Raw genomic sequence first — 18,557 nt, forward strand, 5'->3', positions numbered from 1 at the left:
TTAGAAATCCTAAATTCCAATGGTAATTTACCAATGTTTTTTCTCAAGGCTGCTCATACTAACTTACATGTCTATCAGAGAAAGGCCAATTTATTTAATGGTATAAATCTTATTACCCATCATAGAACACAGCTACTTAAAACACATCCGTTCACAGCAAGATAAAACAGTCCCCAGAAAGTCCCTTTCATTCCAGGTTGGCTCTTGATGAACTCAAGAGAGGGGGACTCCCATCTCAGGCTTCAAAGGTGGGCCCCACAGCCCACCCTGGCAGCTAATGGAGATTTCCAGGTAGAAATGCCCCCCTCTACACCTGCCCGCAGAGCCCTCTTGTCTCATGCCTGTCCCTTGGGGGAAGACCTTGGAGACACCAAAGGAAGTTTTTAACAGGAAAATCTGGGGACCCCTATACAAAGGAAGTTATAGGGCCCTGAGGCCTGTACGACCTTTATACCTAAACTGAACCGCCCTGACCTTTTCATAAAGAATTAAAAGGCAATCCATTCACCACATGAGTCAGAGCCACCAACTCTGTCACTCTGCCCCACACCCTGCCTTCTTTGTCATAAGAAGGGCATCCAGTGTTGATTTATTATTTGCCTGTTTACTCTCTCTGTCTCCTAGAGCCTGTGAGCTTTGCGCACCTGTTCCTAGAAATGGATGAACAGTAAGATCTACTGAAGAAATGAATGAATGTGCAGCTGCTGTAGCTCTGACCAGCAAGCCATGTTATCATGTCTTGATGTTTGGGAATACAAGAATTCCCTGTAATCTTTCAAAGGGGTTACATGGACTTCCGTGATTGCAGAATTCAGCGATCCATGAGCACTGTTTCTGCTTTGGAAGAAAATGGTGACCCAGTGGGTTCAACTTGGGGCAAACACGACCAAATGACTGACATTGGATGGAGACCTTGCAGCTCATTCCAGATTGTCAAACTGAGCTTTGCTCTTAGGACAGTTGAGTGGTGGCACAGCAAGGCCTCATGTTTGAGAAACAATCACACAGTGAAAAAGTCTCTTGCTGCAAATGACTATTTCCAGGTGGAATCCTGGTAGAAGAATCAATGAGAGAGCATGGCAGACACAGGCCCATTAAGTGACTCCAAGACTGTGGGCCTCATAATGGGAGTTTGTGGGTCCCAGGGAATCTCAGCTGTGACCAAGGTTGAGAAACTGCTCTCAGCTTGGTGATCCTGGTCTCCTGCCATCACTTCATCGTGGCCTGTGCCAAGGAGACTGAACAGCCCAGTCTGTGCTTCCCCATTTTCCCCCTCTGATAACCACTCTCCAGTCGTTCCCTACTTACTCCCTCCTGCTGGACAAACAGGTGTTTCCTCCTTCTGGTGATTTTGCCCAGGTTCCCTTCTGGGAAGCCTGCCTTTGTTTTGCATTTGTATTTTGTTTGTCTGCTGGTTTAACTAATACTTACCAGCATCCCACCCCTGAGTCTGTAACCCGGAGAATCAAAACTTAATATTTCAGAAAAATCTATACACTGTTTACAGCAACTATTCATAATCCCCCAAAAGCCTGGAAATGCCCTTCAATGGATGATGGACAAACTGTGATATGTTCATAGAATGGAATACTACTCAGCGATAAAAAGAAAGGAATTATTTATATAATAACAATTTGGAAAAATCTCCAAGGCATTCATTGTGCTGAGTAAAAGACTCCAATCTTTAAAGTTTGTGTGCAGTATGATTCCATTTACATGAGTATATGTAAAAAACAAAACTATGGTGATGAAAAGCACATCAGTGATTGCCAGCACTTAGGGGTGGGGGGGTGGGTAGGTTCATCTACAAAGGGCTAGCATGAGGGAGTATTCTGGAGTGAGGGAATGATTCTGTATTCTGACACATGGAAGATGTACATGTGTTAAAAATTCATAGAACTCTGCAACCAAATAGCCCTTTTTACTGTCTAGTCATTTAAAAAATAATAGTAACTTAAAAAAATCAAAGATACTTGTTTGGGGGAAAAAAGAAGATCTCCAAATACAATCTTTTTAAAAAGAGTCTATGGAATCTAATTAAGTAAGGAGACATAATCCCATTAGCATTTGTGTTTTTAAGCCAGCAAAAAAGTGAGCTCAGAGATCTGTACCTTCTGAAATGGTTCCAGGGTGGGAGTGGACTTGCCAGTGTGCAAACCCTCAAAGAGAAAGAAATAGTGCAAATTTCAAAGGAAGAAATCGCCCAGTTCCCCAATAACATGCAGAAGAGCCAGACCCAGATGTGGGTACCTGTGTTTAGTATTGCTGGGAACAAGTAAATGGGGACCCCATTTTAGCAAGATACTGCATTTTGGACAGTGCTCAAGTGAGTTTTTGTTACTGCTTGTTTAAGTTTTATGTTCGTTGATATTAGCTCTCATTTTTTTGGATGATAAAAATAGCCTAGGTCTTCAAAGCATCTTTGTATTATAATCGTAGAAATTCTCCTTTGGTTCAGGTCAAGCTGCCTTATGGGAGGAGAAGGGTAGACATAAAAACAAGGCCTTCAGCTTCTGTCAAAATAATGTTGCTAAAAGAAAACTAGGTGAAAAATGTAAATGGGACTACAAAAATGCTGTGTCGAGTTTGCCTGGGACTTCCCAGATTTTAGCACCAGAAGTCCTGCATCCTGGGAACCTCTTTGGCCCTCGCTGAATTATATTCAACATGACAGTAAAGCATGTGTATGTATTGGGGGAACTATTAAACCCTTTTGCTATTAGCAAGGCAACCAGTGTACAAAGAGAGGCCAAAGGGGACAAAGCTTGATCTGGCATCTAGGCTAAGAAGGACCCACGTGTCCATGGAACCAGCCCAGCTAGTTATCTCTTCACACAGTAAGAGTAGATAGAACTCCCACCACTCAGTCTGGCATTGAGGAGTTTGGGTATCACAGGTATGGCCATTTGTCCTTTTCTGTTCATGTATAGTAGTCACACTATAAAACACCTGACACTCACCTAGAGAAGAACAATGCACCTGCTTGATGCTTTTGTAACATACTCAAATTATCTTTCATGTGTCAGCAATAGCCCTTAGGTCTTGTCCACGTGCACTGGCATGTGCAAAGAACCAAGGATTTTATTGCTGAGGAAGTGCCTGTACATAGCGTCCAGCAGATATGGACTTTAGGACAACAGTTTTTAAACTTTAAGAGAACTTTTATTTCCCAAAGAAATTCCTATGCAGAATCAAATAAATAAAACAGACAGAAAATAGTGTTTTGTTAACAGAGCTTTATTTTATATAAATTCAAATTTAAAATACTATAGATTCAGTCAAGAGAACACTGAGATTGGAAATTGGGACTACATGGGACAGTCAAAATCATGACAGCCTATGAAAATGGTTTACTTCTAAATTTAACTTTGGTTGCCCAGTATAGAGAAAATTTCGAAAACAGATCAGTTTGACAGACCATTTTAGGGTACTCTTAAATTAAATGAATCCAGAAGTTTCAAACAAAATACAAGGAATGATGATATCAGTATTGAATCATTAAAATGAATCAATGCATGGCTTACCCACCAATTTAAACATTACTTACTTGGTAGAAAATATTTTTCAAAAACATCTGTAACATTATGGGATTTCCAGCAATGTCATATTTTAAAACATGTTACTTCAATACATATATTTAGACAAAATTTTTGTCAAGTTTACAAGTCCATGTCTGCTGGATGGTATGTACAGGCACTTCCTCAGCAATAAAACCCTTGGCTCTTTGCACATGTCCGTTTGCACATAGACAAGACCTATGGGCTATTGCTGACATATGAAAGATAATTTTGTTTTCCCTGCTGACTGCAAACCTCCTTTCCAGGGCTCAAAGACCCAACAGGACAAATTGATAGGCACAGGGGCCAGGCAAACCAACAAACAAAAAAACACTAAAACGTGTTCAACTTAAAAACTAAAAATTGTCTTTTACATTCTACTTCATTAACTATTAAAACTGACAGCTAGGAAGATATCCCTGGCATGTCCCACAGCGTCCAAGAATCTAAGTTCTGTGCAGAAGGCCAATGAAGAATCAGCTATCTGAAAAGAACAGGTGTTTCTTTCCAGGGCACAGCGATTTCTCAAAGCCTAAAATTCACAGTGAACTGCAAAGCTTTCTTTATCCTGTACACAAGCGAAAAGGCCTATATACTTAAAGAAAAAAACCATAGTTATATTGTTTTTACAGCTAACCATACAATACAAAAATTGAGTAAATAAATGTTTAAGTTGCTAAAATAAGCTGATTATTTGGATTCAAAGAGGAGAAAAGTAACCAGTTTTAAATATAAAAGTAAATAAATAAATGCCAATGGATGATCCTAAAAACAGTCTCCTGCACCAAAGTGGCCTGTTTTGAGAGCAACTGAACACTTTACATAATATTCTAGCTCCAATTTCTGTTATTATTCATAATTCTAAAACTAGATTTAGAGTTTGGATAATTAATAAAAACCACCCCTTCCACTCACTCTTGATTATCATTCATCAGGGACATGTTTGTACTTCTCCTGCCGATTGGAATCATTTATTTGAACCAGTGTCTCAGTAGTTCATCAGCTCTTCATTAGTGCCTGCAGGTTGGATAAAATGTGCTTGAATTTCCGAAATAAATGCAAATTGCATTAGTATTTGCAGCAAAGACATGAATTCCCAGAATATTTTCAAGTAAGACAGTTCCCCTCAAGACCTTGGCTCTTTAGTGAAAAAGTGGTGTCTTCCTTAACGACAGAGAACTAACATTCCCATCCAGTCCTGACCATCAATCTTAAAAGTTCTTCAGTGACCACAACCATTAGTTTTCATCCTGGACACGGCCTGGGCCTGCAGGAAAATGTGTGAAGTTACTTAAGTAGGAACAAGGAATGGAAGTCAAAAGCATTCAAAACAAATTTTAAAAGCCAAAAAATCACCTAGCCAAAAAGTTAAAAATACAGTTGCCAGGGGCCCCTTCCTGGAGTGTCCAACTCAACAGCTCTAGGAGCAGAGTGGGCACTGGGATCCACACAGCCTTGAACAGAACAGAACTGGATCCACATTCTGGCTCTAGCCCTGGGCAGCTGCATCAGCTTGGACATGGCAAGCTCAGACCTTTAAAAAGGTCCAGTCCTCCAGATGGCCGTGGGACATAACAAAGGGAAAGCCTCACCTAGTCCCTCGCACCAGGAAGACCCCCACAAGTGGCCATTCTTACTAAGGTCATAGAGGCAATTTCCCCAGCAAGGGAAAATGGAATTAGAGGCTTAAAATACATACCAGGAGACAGGAACGGGTCACACAGCACCATGAGGAGGCATTTAGATGCACCCAGAATGTGGGACATCCGACAGGACAACTGACCTCTTCAGTGAGTCATTGTCATAAAAATAAAAAATGGGGACTTTAGTAGGCTTAAAGGGATTTAATGGAGTCAGAGAAAGAAGTTACAAATAAGCAAGGAGAGGACTGAACCCTATGCTACTGTGTTAGGTTTGGAAATAATGGTATAAATTCACATGCAGACAGAGGAACACAGGAAAAGAGAAATGTGTGTACCCCTGAGGAGGTATATGCACAGTCCATTCCTATTTACCACGGCTTCCGTATTTGCAAATGCACTAAAATTTATTTGTAACCCAAAATCAATACCCGTGGAGATTTTGCAGCCATCTGCCAACACGTGCATGTGTGAAGTGGCAAATAATTTGAGGCACACGTTCCCAGGTGAGATTCCCAGATGAAGTCATACAAGGTGACACAGGGCCTCCTCACTTCAGCTCTAATACTGCAAACAAGTGTCCTCATCACGGTCCATGTAGGGCCACGCTTTTCACACAATTCAGCCCATAACACCATATAATGTCATATGGATGTGCTTATTATTTCACATGCAATAACCACACAAGCAAGCTGAGAGAGATATAAAAAAAAAACCTTTCCCCACCTCATCTCAGAAATTAATTTCCAAGGCCTTGTTTGATGTTACTGACCGTGAAGTAAGAAGATTTCCAGTTTTTACCTTGCAGACAGTTCAGGTATTAGTATTTCTATGACAATTGACAAGTTCTTCCTGTTTCTGAATGACTTATCAATGGAATCATAAAACACTATAGTTCTTAAAAAGTGACTTCTGAACAAATGCCCCCTACCGAGTGCAATAATTATTATAGCCATGACCTCGTTTCCTTTTCTAATGCCCAGTGCCAACTAACTTGCATGTCATTTTGCATAGAATATTACATGCAGTGAAGACATTTTTTATTCTGCCCGTAACAGAATAATATGCATTAACTGTAAAATTTCCTGCAGTTACCTTGAGTTAACATTGAGTTCATAAAATTACAACCACCAACTCATTTCCAACATTAATATGTAGAAAAAGTTCACTCTTAAATTTCCAAGTCTGGGTGAAGAAAACTACAAGTCTATGATGACTAATGTCACCAAAAATATACAGTTTCTAACTTCAGCTCAGTGGCCATTTTGCATGTCCCTGTTCCCCAACCACACAGACTGGAGCCTCTTCCTTCAGGGCAGGCTGGCCCTGGATGACGAGGGGCTCTCCCTGCCTGCCCCCGACATTGTCCTCTATCTCAGAACCACCATCACTGCTCCCCCTTCTCTCTTCCAGAATCCCACAGCCCTCTCCTGCCGAGCCCCGCTCTGTGGGCTTCCCCTTCCTCTGTCCCTTCAGGCCCTCCACCGAGTCCTCCCACCCAGCAAACATACCCTGTCTCTCCATCGTAAAAGCGAACCTCCCTTCAGTTCCTTAAAAAATTAAACACAGCATTTCCATATGATCCAACAATCCTACTCCTGGGTATGTACCCCAAAGAATTAAAAGCAGGGACTCCAACAGATATTTGTATACCCATGTTCACAGCACTGTTATTTGCAATAGCCAAAAAAAGCAACCCAGCATCCATCGACTGATGAATGGATAAGCAAAAAGCAGTATACGTAAAGAATGGAATAGTATTTGACCTTAAACAGAAAGAAAATTCTAACACCTGTTACAACATGGATGAACCTAGAAGACACTGTGCTGAGTGAAATAAGCCAGTTACAGAACGACAAATATTGCATGATTCCACTTATTTGCAATCCCTAAAGGAGCCAAATACATAGACAGAAAGAATGATAGGCTCCAGGCTGGGGGAGGAGGAATTGGGAATTGGTGTTTAAAGGGGAAAATTTCACTTTGGGAAGATGAAAAGAGTTCTGTGGATGGTTGATGGTGACTTATATAGTAAAGTGACTCACAACCTCCTAATTGCCCAATCTAATGCCCTCTCTTAGAAATCCATAGGATTTGTCTACTAGCCAAATCCTACAGGTATAAGCCTCCTGCTGTCCTGGCTTTACCTGTAATCATTGGGGGACAGCTGTGTGTAGGGGGTGGGGGCCCAGGTGTGAATATACACTATGAGTCATGCTGGGTATGCATTTATACATACATATGCTTGCATGCTATGTTTTTATAGCTCTATTTATTGAACATTTACTCCTACTGCCGGGCACCCTGTAAGTATGCAGATACATCACCTAATTTCCCCAAATTATCCTATGCTGCTTCCTGATTCCCCACCAACACCTCCAGTGACTCCTCCTTGGTTTCTTCTGGCACTGACATAAGGTGGACTCCTCAGAATCCCGGCCGTCCTCACCTTCCCAGGTGAGCAGGTGAGCTCATGCATTCTCATGGCTCTGCCTGTTTCTACGGCAATGGCTGTAAGTTGTCTGCGCCAGACCCGGCCTCTCTGCTCAGCTTGGACCCTCACATGCATGCTCACACAGCACCTGCCCTGGGGCACCCGAGCCCCTCAAACTCGACACAGCCAAGCCCCAACCACCCTCTTAGATCTCTAACATCTCTGCTGCCTGTTTCAAAAACCTCTATTGTCTCAGTCATGTTTATTTGACTCAGTCATGAGTGACCCCAAAATCTCAATGGTTTATAGCAATGATACTTAATTTCCCACCCACCTGATCAGATAAAGGGGGGCAGCTGTGGCTGGGGTTCAGGCTGTCCCCCCTCCAGGACCAGGCTGATGGAAGGGTCGCTCTTGCAACACAGCTGATCATGAAGCAGAGGACAAGAGAGGGCGAGCCAAGCGCTGGCTCTTAGGGCTTCCTGCCCAGAAATGATGCATCCTCATCCCGGGAGACCCAGGCCATCCTCGCCCTCCCGGGAAATCATCCTCAGCTCTTTCAGGCATGAGCTGCTCCACATTTTGCCCACAGTAAAGCTTTCTTACATGTCTGTGGAAAGACCTCATTGGTGTTATAAAGACAGGACCACAGCCAGGAGTCCCTCAATCTGATCATTTGAGCCTCAAATTCCATCCACTTACTCCTATTTATTGATAACCAAACCACGTAGTGTTCCGGGTGCTTGGAACACACCAACAGAACAGAGATTCCTGCCTTCACAGAGCTTATAACACCTGTGCAAGAGGAGACAACAGCAATAAACATAATAAATTATACGGTATGTTGGAAGGTGCTTTGCACCTACAGGGAAATGGAGGGAGGGGAGAGGGACAGTAGCACCTACGACGGGGGCGGGCAGTTCAGGGGGCGGTCCAGTAGGCCTCCATGACAGGGCCGCACACGAGCAAAGACTTGGAGGAGATGAAGGAGATGCCAGGTGGGTAGCTGGGGGGCGGGCATTCCAGGAAGAGGGAACAGCAGAGCAAAGGCCACCGAGAGGAAGCAAATCCAGAGCATTCAGAAACAGCAAGGAGGAGGCCATGCTGCCACAAAGCAGGAGGCGGCCACCGTGGAGACCTGGGCGTGGAGAAAGGAGCCACTGCAGGGCTCTAGGCGGAGGGGTGCCATGCTCTGTGGACACTTCTAAAGGAAGTGGAAAGAAAAATGAAAGACATGGTAGCTTCATTAAAAAAAACTGTCTTCACCATACTCTGAGTCTCCAGTCACGAGTCAATCAGGAGAAGGGACCATGGCCTGGACAGAGAGGCCACCTTAAGGAGAACAGCACCACCCACAGAAGGGAAGCCCTCCCTGCCTCTGATGCAAGAGAAATGCCACATCAAGTTCCCACGCGGCAGTAAACATCTGCACACTGTGAGTGCCATACAAATGTGGGAAGACGCATTTCGCCAATAAAGTGCAAAGATGCCCACACAGAACGGCAAAGGTTGCAGAGTCTAGAAGGGGTGGCAGGTTATCTGGGAGAACATAAATTAGAAAAGAAAGTTAAATATTTAACCAACCCACACTTTCTCTTTGGAACATTTCCATGTGTAGCTCCTGCTCAGTATCTGGGAGAATCAAAGGTTTCCTAAGGGAAGTGCGCAGCCACAGAACCCATGAAACAGTAAATGTCACCATTTTACAGACTGGAGAAACACAAGTTTGTTGTACATGGAAATGCATTGGACTTAGAAATCACTACCAACACTCAGTAAAGAATAACATGGGTACACGGGGTCATCAAAATACTGGTTTTATCTCTTAATATTAGCCTTAATAAGTTGTGCTAACAGAAGCAAGGACTAGCACGGATCACTGAAGCAGTCAGAGGAAGGAAAAGACTCCCCGTTCAGATTCCTGATGAAAGAGTTTGCACACGGGTGACCCCAGTATGGGTCTGCTGTTAATAAACGGGGAGGAAGCCTTTAGACAAGTATGGGCAGGTGTTCAGGTGAATCTTCAGGAGGCGCGGTCTTACATACACCAGATACATTCTGTGAACACCGGTGTGGTGTGAGGGACAGGATTCTCCAAACCAGTTATACTGACGGCGCTGTGGCCATCCGGGGCCGGCTGCCACCCCAGCAAGCCACCTGCTGACACGGGAGGTACCTTAATTGACTGTGAGAAATGAGCCATTCTCTTTTTGGCTGGAAATGACCAGAAGCTCTAAGGAATTTAAAAAGGGAACCCAACCCTGACTAGAATGTTTCTTCTCACAGAAATCGAATTTTAAGACAAGGAGTCTGGGACACAGGGCAGAGCACTGTGCCGAGAACCAGTTCCGCTGAACTTGCCCCAATTTTCAGCCAAATGGACGCCGGTGCTCACAGGGCCCCTAATCTGAGAGGCTGGAACATCTGTCCTGTGACCAGCGTCTGATCACATAGATCAAGTTCCACCAGCACTGACAGCGCCCCTGGGAATCCTTCCTCAGGGCAGGCACGCATGCACATGCACACGCACACACACGCACACCATACACCACACATACACCACACACACACACACACACCACACACATACCACACACACACCACACACACACCACACACCACACATACACCACACACACACACACCACACACATACACACACACACCACACACATACCACACACACACACACACACACACACCACACACCACACACACCATACACCACATACACCACACACACAAACACACACCACACACAACACACACACACACACCATACACCACACATACACCACACACACCACACACATACCACACACACACCACACACCACACACACACCACACACATACACACACACACCACACACACACCACACACACACAAACACACACCACACATAACACACACACACACACACCATACACCACACATACACCACCCACACACACACACACACACACACACACACCCTGTCCGCAGTCAGCCAAGTCAGTGACTGTGGTCACTCCTCACTCCCTGGCCCACTTGACTGAGAAGCACACCCCAGTATGCCAGCATCCCAGTGACCCCGCCCCACCCTCAGTCTGGAAGGCCAGCCTCCAATGACAGGGCTCACAGGGCCTCCTGGACAAGGGAAGATGGGGAGACATTTATAAAGGAAAACCCCCTACTTGCCAGCAGCGCTGACACTGCTGGCTCTCCCTACTTTATTCTCCCCAGCTGCAAACATGCACGCCTGATCTGTTCATACTAGTGCAGCCGCACCTACGCCCCCCACCCAGACACTGCTTCCAGGATGGCACTGTCAGGACCGTGACCTGGAGCAGCAAGGACACTGGGCATAACCCCCAGGGGGTGACCTATCCTCTCTCCCACCCAGCCCTCTTCCACCTATGGCAAGCTCTCCGAGAGGCAGAGAAGACTCACATTCTCACGGGCTTAGAAGCGGAGAGCAGACCTGTGCCCTGGCCACAGTGAGGTCCCAGTGCACTGCTGGGTCTGACCAACAGGTCCTGAAGGGGAGCAGAGGTTCTGGGCTCAGACATCAACATTTGTCATCGTTTCTGTGGTTGTCCTACAGAGGCAGCTGCTCACCACACCGGCCTCCCTGGCCCTCACATAAAAGCCAAAATGAAGGGTCTCTGGCTGCTATTGTGGGAATCCTGGAGATACCCTCAGAGTTTACCATGCACAAGGGGAAACCGAGGTTCTGACCAGCTCCTCCGTGGCCCAGGATCAACCTGTGCTGGCACCTCAAAGATGCCCCCCAGCATCCCAAAAACCAGAAATCCAGGGATGAGGTTCAACCCTGGGAACAAGTAAATAAGGAATAAACCAGGAGCAGGATTAACTAATCATACATCAGCCCATCAAAACTGACTAGGGGAAATGACTAAGCTGAACATTGCGTGCTGACCAGGACCCTGGTGGGCGTTGCTCGCACAATACAGACCGCGCGGCCTGGAGTTGAATGTGTGGTCTAATGGACAAACCTTTAGATGAAGACAGCTGGAGAGGCCACAGTCTCTTAAAAAGGGACTCACACTCTGACACAGAGAGCTTGATTCTAGAAAAGGGAGGACTGTGGGTAGCAATAAGGTTGGAGCATGGATATATCAGACCTTGGACACAAGACAACAGAAGACAGATTACTGGACTGAGGCTACAGCCTCCATCCTCACAGAAGAACCATCTGCTGGGGAGCCGGTGGGCCCCACCGACACGGCCTCCCAGACTACCTTCACTTGGGAGCAGCCGTGTGACCTAGGAGTAAATCTTTACTTGCCTCTTCCACCTTCTAGAAGGTACCCCCATACCTTTTGTGCCACATCTCCTTCCAGCCCTTTGCTCCTGCCTCCCTCTTCCACTGATAAGGATCCTGGGCTCACCCAGATAATCCAGGATAACCTCCCTTCTCCAGCGCATGATCAGCATCTTTAACTCTCCCGATATCCCCTTTGCCATGTAACCTAACAGGTTCCTGGGATTAAAATGTGGACATCTTTGGGGGCCATTATTTTGCCAACGACAGATTCTTATTACAAGCCAAAACTCCTCCTGTCATTTGAAACACAAATCAAATAATTGTCATTTAAAATCTTAAAATCAGAATTAAAAATCAGGACCATGATCCAGGAAGTCAAGAATTCAACCTTTGAAGTAGAGTGATCAAGAATGCCACAGATTTCCGTGGAAAAAATAAGCCATTCTGTGATTCAGTGAAGCTCAGCCACCTCTAACCATCTCTAGCACAGCCAGCAGTGCTCTGAACTCGCTGAATGCAGTTAGGGGGAGCTTATTGTAATACCCCCACTTGACCATCTTTGCAGACTAATACCCCCTTGCTCCCACCTGTGTGTCTGAGAGACGAGTGCTTCACATCCCATTCGAAAGGAATCCAGGTTCTTGAATATTTATTAGTTTATCTAAGGAAAAAGTTGAATGCAACATCCAGTTATTTAAGTTTTTGATTTAATGAATCTAACAAGATCCTTCTCCTTTTTAGTCAGTTAAACCTACCAGGTGTGCTTCGTAAAAGCACTGGCCCACGGGTGGGTCAACCTTCTGTCCAGACCCAAGCCCTCCATAAAGTAGCACAAAGGAAGGGAGAACGTCCTTCATGAATGGTGGACTTGACACAAAGAAACACCATGGATGTTCACGAGCCTCATAGAGCCCTCACACAGCTGTCTTCCCAACACAGAGTTCACCTACTTCCAGATCTTTGGAATAGATACACAGACACCGAGCAGAGCACCTCTGACTGGCTGTAGCACAAAATGTAGCCCCGGTCACAAAATTCACCCTGTACCATATCCTAAATGCATTTAATGACTCCTTTCTCTGTGTCCTGGCATAGAGTGCTGCCACTGACCTCTATAACTGCATGTGTGATGTACATGTGATGTTCACGGTTAGGCAGAGAAGCCATCAACAAACGACAATGTTCATTTCAAAGACAAATTAGGATGAACAAAGAACGCAGAGGTTTATTTTTTCAGTAATAAAATAGCTCACATGCAAGTTTTTGAAAGCTCTTCCACATAATTAATGTGCATTACACCAGTAAAGGTGAATATGAGATTGCTCAAGTAGGTGAATCAAATTTAATATTCCTTTTTCCATCCCGTTTTCCAGGTATTTTACCTTATTTGAAATTAGTTTTGGAAAAAGTAATCTGAAGACAATTTTGAAAATATGAAATACACAAATACAATCTGGGTTTTCCAGAGATGATGGTTTAAAGACACTTAACTCCAAGAACACCATTCTCCTGATGCTCTTTCCAACCCCGGTGGCCCTCAAGGCCCCCAGTGGGCCACACAGGAGGGGGTGGCATGCGCAAAGGCCACGCCTTCCTCACAGTGTCCCACAGTCAGCAGACCCTCCCCACTGGCACCTAAATGTGTCCATTTAGTCTTCAAGTCTAAAAACCACTAGATTTACCAAGATCTGCTGGAAATTTGCTGAAAACTCTCCTTCATTTACCAACAAACACTGTTTATATATGCAATTGTTCAGAAGAGATTAAATGGGAGGTTTTGATCCCCGCAGATGAGGCCAGATGGGAAAGAGTACCAGACATTATAAGAGAATTGCCAACATCAGCTCTTCCTTTTATCTAGGAAACTGACCTAACGGGGACCAGAGGGGACTGACTGAAGAGAAGAAAGAAACGAGACCTGGGGCGGCATCCACAACGTCTGGAGCAGCGTGTGGGGAGCAGTGGAGTCAAGACGGCCCCACGAAGTGACGCGTGGAGCCCGGCACCAAAGCTGGGATGCAGAGGCTCGCGGGGCCCAGGCAAGGTGGGACATTCCTCAGGAAGACGGAAGGCCTCCTCACGGACTGAGCAAGCAAGAAGGTACAGGAGGGAGCTTGCAGATGAAAAGGAAACACAAACACCTCCCGTTCTCTACATTCATGATGTGCGGGACGTGAATGATGACCCTGTATTTATTCTGTAGGACGGAAACTTGGCAGAATAAGCACCACATCAGTCATACTCAAGGACCACACTACGCAGAGAGGACTGCGCATGGTGACATGAAGGATGACAAAACCTTTATATACTACAGGAAAATAGATCTTATACCAACAGCTGCACTTCAAACCATTCCCCCAAGCAAACGTGTTGTAGAATATTACAAATGAGGAAGATAATTATTTATCTTTTAAATATACTTTCTTCCAATTACAGTAAAGTGATTTGCATTAAGGAGTGTTAACAGCCCTGAATAAATGAGAGAAACTCCCAGAGCCGTGCCTGCTGAGCCCCTAGTGGCCCCGTCCCAACCCCTGTGGGGCTTGGATTCAGCACATGGGTCTCCCCGATTCAGGGCTCAAGTGCTGATGATGGGGAGGTGGTGGCTCCCCTCCGGATCTCCAAACTCTCGGCCCTCACCTGTTAGGGATGTAGGATATCCCCAGCAACTGGCTCCACTGGGCCTCCTGCAAACACAGTACATGGATCGCTCGGGTCACCCAGAGCTGATGGGAGTCGTGGGAGGCTGAGGAGGGCCAAGGGGCCTGTTCCCAAAGCTGGCCACATCCAAACCAGGAAGCAGAAATGGGGCTCGGACAGCTGTGGGTGACTCAGGGCGCGACTGCTGGGAAAGGATGGTTCAGAAACAGCCCAGCAGCCGCCCCCACCCCCGTGAGGAACGGAGACTTCAGGCCGGCAGAGCCGCTTTCCCACCCGGACCCTGCAGGGGCGTCCCTGCTGCCCGTCCCAGCCTCCTGAGCAGGCCCTGCTCCCCTGGGAGTCCTGCTCTGGCAACACTGGCTCAGAAGAAATGCTCAAAATGACAATTACAAACCTCACTTTTCGTTTAAGAGTTTTAACAAAGGTTTCCTGAGAAAGGATGAGTTCTAAAATATTAAATGCCTGTTTTTATATTGCTACCTTGACTCCTTTAAAATGCATATTTTCTAGCTTCACGTTATAGACATTCCTCGAGAGACAACTCTCAGTTAATTCCCTCCATCCACACTAAAAATGTTTCATACACACTTCCTTTACACCAAGGCATAAATGTCTGGGGCTTAAGATGTTACCCTGCTGTTTGCTTTTAGCAGCACTCAAAGCCAGGAGCAGACATACCCACACACCCCCACCTCCACGCGAGCAATGGGGGAGTGGATATTGGGAATTCCCAGGGAGTAGGGATTGGGAGCAAGAAGTAACCAGAGAAAGTAGCCCCAGGGAAACACCCCACCAGAAGCCTGGGAAATACCAGGGAGCGTCCACATGCCACATTGTGTGGAAAAAGGCCCGACTACCTGTTAGGTTAATAAGGAGAAGGTGACTCCAGGACACGAGTTACCTTTATGCCTGATCTTCATGTTTGCAGGTGGTATCTGGCATATCAGAGATGATGATATGAGCCATACTACCAGTCCTATCTGCCTCTAATCTCAGAGAGTAGCTTCTGAAGGAGGAATGGATATCCTACTACAACCCAGGGAAGGCTGATCCTCCCATCCTCCAGACCTCAGCGCTGTTCCTGAAGGAAGGCATGCTGTGCCTCTTCACACACCTTATTCTGTTAACCATTTTCCTATCAGCAGCCCTCACATCTTTAAAATACTGCATGTATTTCTTAGATTTGAAGGAATATACTTAACTGGTGTCTCAATATGACACTCAAAATAAACCATTAAAGCATGGGAGGGATGGAAAGGAAGGGACAGCCACAGTCCAGTAGAAGCAAAGGCTGGGGCAAGTGGGGGCAGCAGAACTGGGGGCTGTTAAAGAAGCAACTAAAGCCAGGCTGGAAGCGCAGCAGGAAATGCACGAAAGGTGAGCAGAAATGAACAGAAAAGCTGAGAGGAAATTAAACAGGGGGACAAGAGGCCAAATAATGAGACATGAAAGGAACACCCCCAGTATCCTGCCCCTTATGAAAATCCCAGGGAGGTGCTGACCACACATGGCCTTTTATTACAACAGCAAGATCAGATCAGAAATTTTCCGATTTTTAAATGGCACATTAATAGTACACAGCCACAGTTACCAGCCATCACCAGACACACCAGTGCAGGGAGACAGAAACTGAATAACTTCCCCAAAAGGCTGAGATCATGGTACTTTCATCTCAAGATCACAATTTCATAACCCTGTCCTCATGGATGGGGTGATGGAGGAGGCTTGGTTCAACAAAGTTGATTTACTAACCTCATCTTTTTTTGGAGGGATTAAAAACATATTTATTTACCTAACTGAAGCATTACCCACAGGCTTTTGACCCTTCTTTTAAAATACAGGAATAATTTATGGCTGAGCAGAATCTTTGCAGGGTTCTACGGAGTCCACCTTGCTGCAGCCTGCCCCTGGGAAGCACGGAGGTGCAGGTGCCCAGGGAGGGGACTGGTCAGCTTTGCCCCTGGGTGATACAGAAGGGAACACACCTGCCGGCCCACGGGCCTGGGGCCTTCACTGGATGCTTCAGGCTGCCTTTGGTGAACCCCACCCTCCCAAAAAAAGAAAAGAAGTGTTTAAATTTTAATTTGCATTTCTCTGACTATGTGTGAGGTCCAGCACATTTCTGGTTGTCTGCCTATCATATTTCTTCAGTGACTTGCCAACTAGAGTGTGTTGCAGACTTTTTCCATCTGATGTTAATGTTTTCTTATTGATTTATGACTGCTTTTAGTATAATGGGGATGGACTGGCAGGTAGACGATGTTATGTCCTGAGTTGCCAATTCTGGTGACAGTGTTTGACACACACAGGATGCTAATGGATTTGTGGTCAATCGTACCCGTCTTTCCCCTTATTTTATCTTCTGCTGCAAGTAGAGTCCTTCCACATGGGATGTGACCCTAGCTCCCTAACTTGATACCTGGATTACCCTCTCCTTGTCTCAATTTCCTTAATTGGAAACGTTGGATAATGAGAGTACATTTACTACAGAGGGTTAGTATGTAGCAGACAACCTCAGAGCTGGCCCCCAATGACCCTGCCTCCTGCTCTTTGCATGCAGCCCGCTCAAGCCCACCCATGAGGACTGGGGGCCTGCCCGCAGCCACAGAGCTGGAGCCCATGGGAACCCTGAGATGATGCAGCGCCCCCAACACCTTCACTGAAGCCTTTCAGACTATGCCCAGAGGACCCTGACAAGCTGCACCAAGACTCCTGACCCTCAGAACCTGTGAGGTAAGAGCCGCTAAGTTTAGGGATGATCTGTTATGCAGCAGGAGCTAACTAATACAGAATCTACATAAAGTACTTAGAACAGTGGCTACAGCAGATTGCAAAAAATAGTCCAATACTTTGCCACCCTTACCACGGAAAGAAGGAATCCTTTTTCATGCCCTGACTGGGCTTCGCTGTGTGACTTGATTCAACCATGACGGCAGAGGCCATCGTGACACAGAGACCCTGGGGCTTACCTGCTCACTACTCCTGGAACCCTGCCGGCACCTGGCCTGCTGGAGGAAGAGGCTACATGGCCAATTCCACCCGCCATGCCCAGCCTAAATGCAGAATAAGGGGCTGCTGGGAAGTCCCGGGGTGGTTTGTTACGTAGCATCTGATACCGGACGCAGCTGCCATTCTTATTACTACAAGTGTTACTATCTTGAGATCACTTGAATGGTCACACATATTTCTTAACAGTATATTTATGCTTTTACTTTTTACAATTAACTAATCCATTGAAAAATTACTTTGGTATATGATATTAGCTGAGAATCTAACTTAACATTTTGCCATGTAGCCAATTCTCCCTTCTCCATAAAACTGCAATACTTCGTTTTCAGTATCTGAATCTAGACTGTGTTAAGATATCATTTCTACTAATCATTTCTACTGGTATATTAGCAAATCTTGAATCAATACCATAGTGGTGTTGTTTTCATTTGGGCTAGGACAATACTATGTGCTCTTCTACTGCGGCATGCCCGGAGAAATACTCACTAATCCGACTGCACGGAAGAGCAGTGAGGTTGGCGGGGAAGGTGCCAGAGGCCAGGGAGAACGGCAACAGGAACCCAGGACAAGCAGACAGAAGCAATGGGGACAGTTACTGTTCCCAAAGGGAGGACCCCACAGCCATTTCCTCTGAAATCAAAGCTCAGCCTGTCCCAGGTCCTGAGTCAGGCAGCGGCTGAATTCCACAAGCCCTTCCTGAGTGCAGCGCTAGGCCGTGTGAGGGGCCAGAGGGGACCCCCTTGCCTGTAACCCGTGGAGGACACGAGGCTTTCCACTCCTGAAGGAAGAGGGTACCAGGTCTCACCCCCAGAGCCCAGGCCTGAGCCCAGAGTCGGAGCCCCGGGTGCTGAAGAGGAAGGAAGCACTCAGGAGCCCACCCAAGCCCCCTGCCCGGCCCGGTGGTGCACGAGAGAGAAACCCAGGTCACAGCCACGCCTCCTCTGGATGGTGGTTCTGCCCAACTACTCCCAGTGCCATAATGTTTA

The 18,557-nt window shown here is 46.0% G+C and overlaps 1 protein-coding gene across 2 annotated transcripts in view; it reads right to left on the bottom strand.

Annotated features, from left to right (window-relative positions):
- Positions 1-18,557, bottom strand: part of ENTREP2 (endosomal transmembrane epsin interactor 2) — a 455,015-nt gene that overhangs the window by 308,451 nt on the left and 128,007 nt on the right. The window lies entirely within an intron of this gene.

Source organism: Manis javanica, chromosome 18 (assembly GCF_040802235.1).
Source record: "Manis javanica isolate MJ-LG chromosome 18, MJ_LKY, whole genome shotgun sequence".
Taxonomy (NCBI): Eukaryota; Metazoa; Chordata; class Mammalia; order Pholidota; family Manidae; genus Manis; species Manis javanica.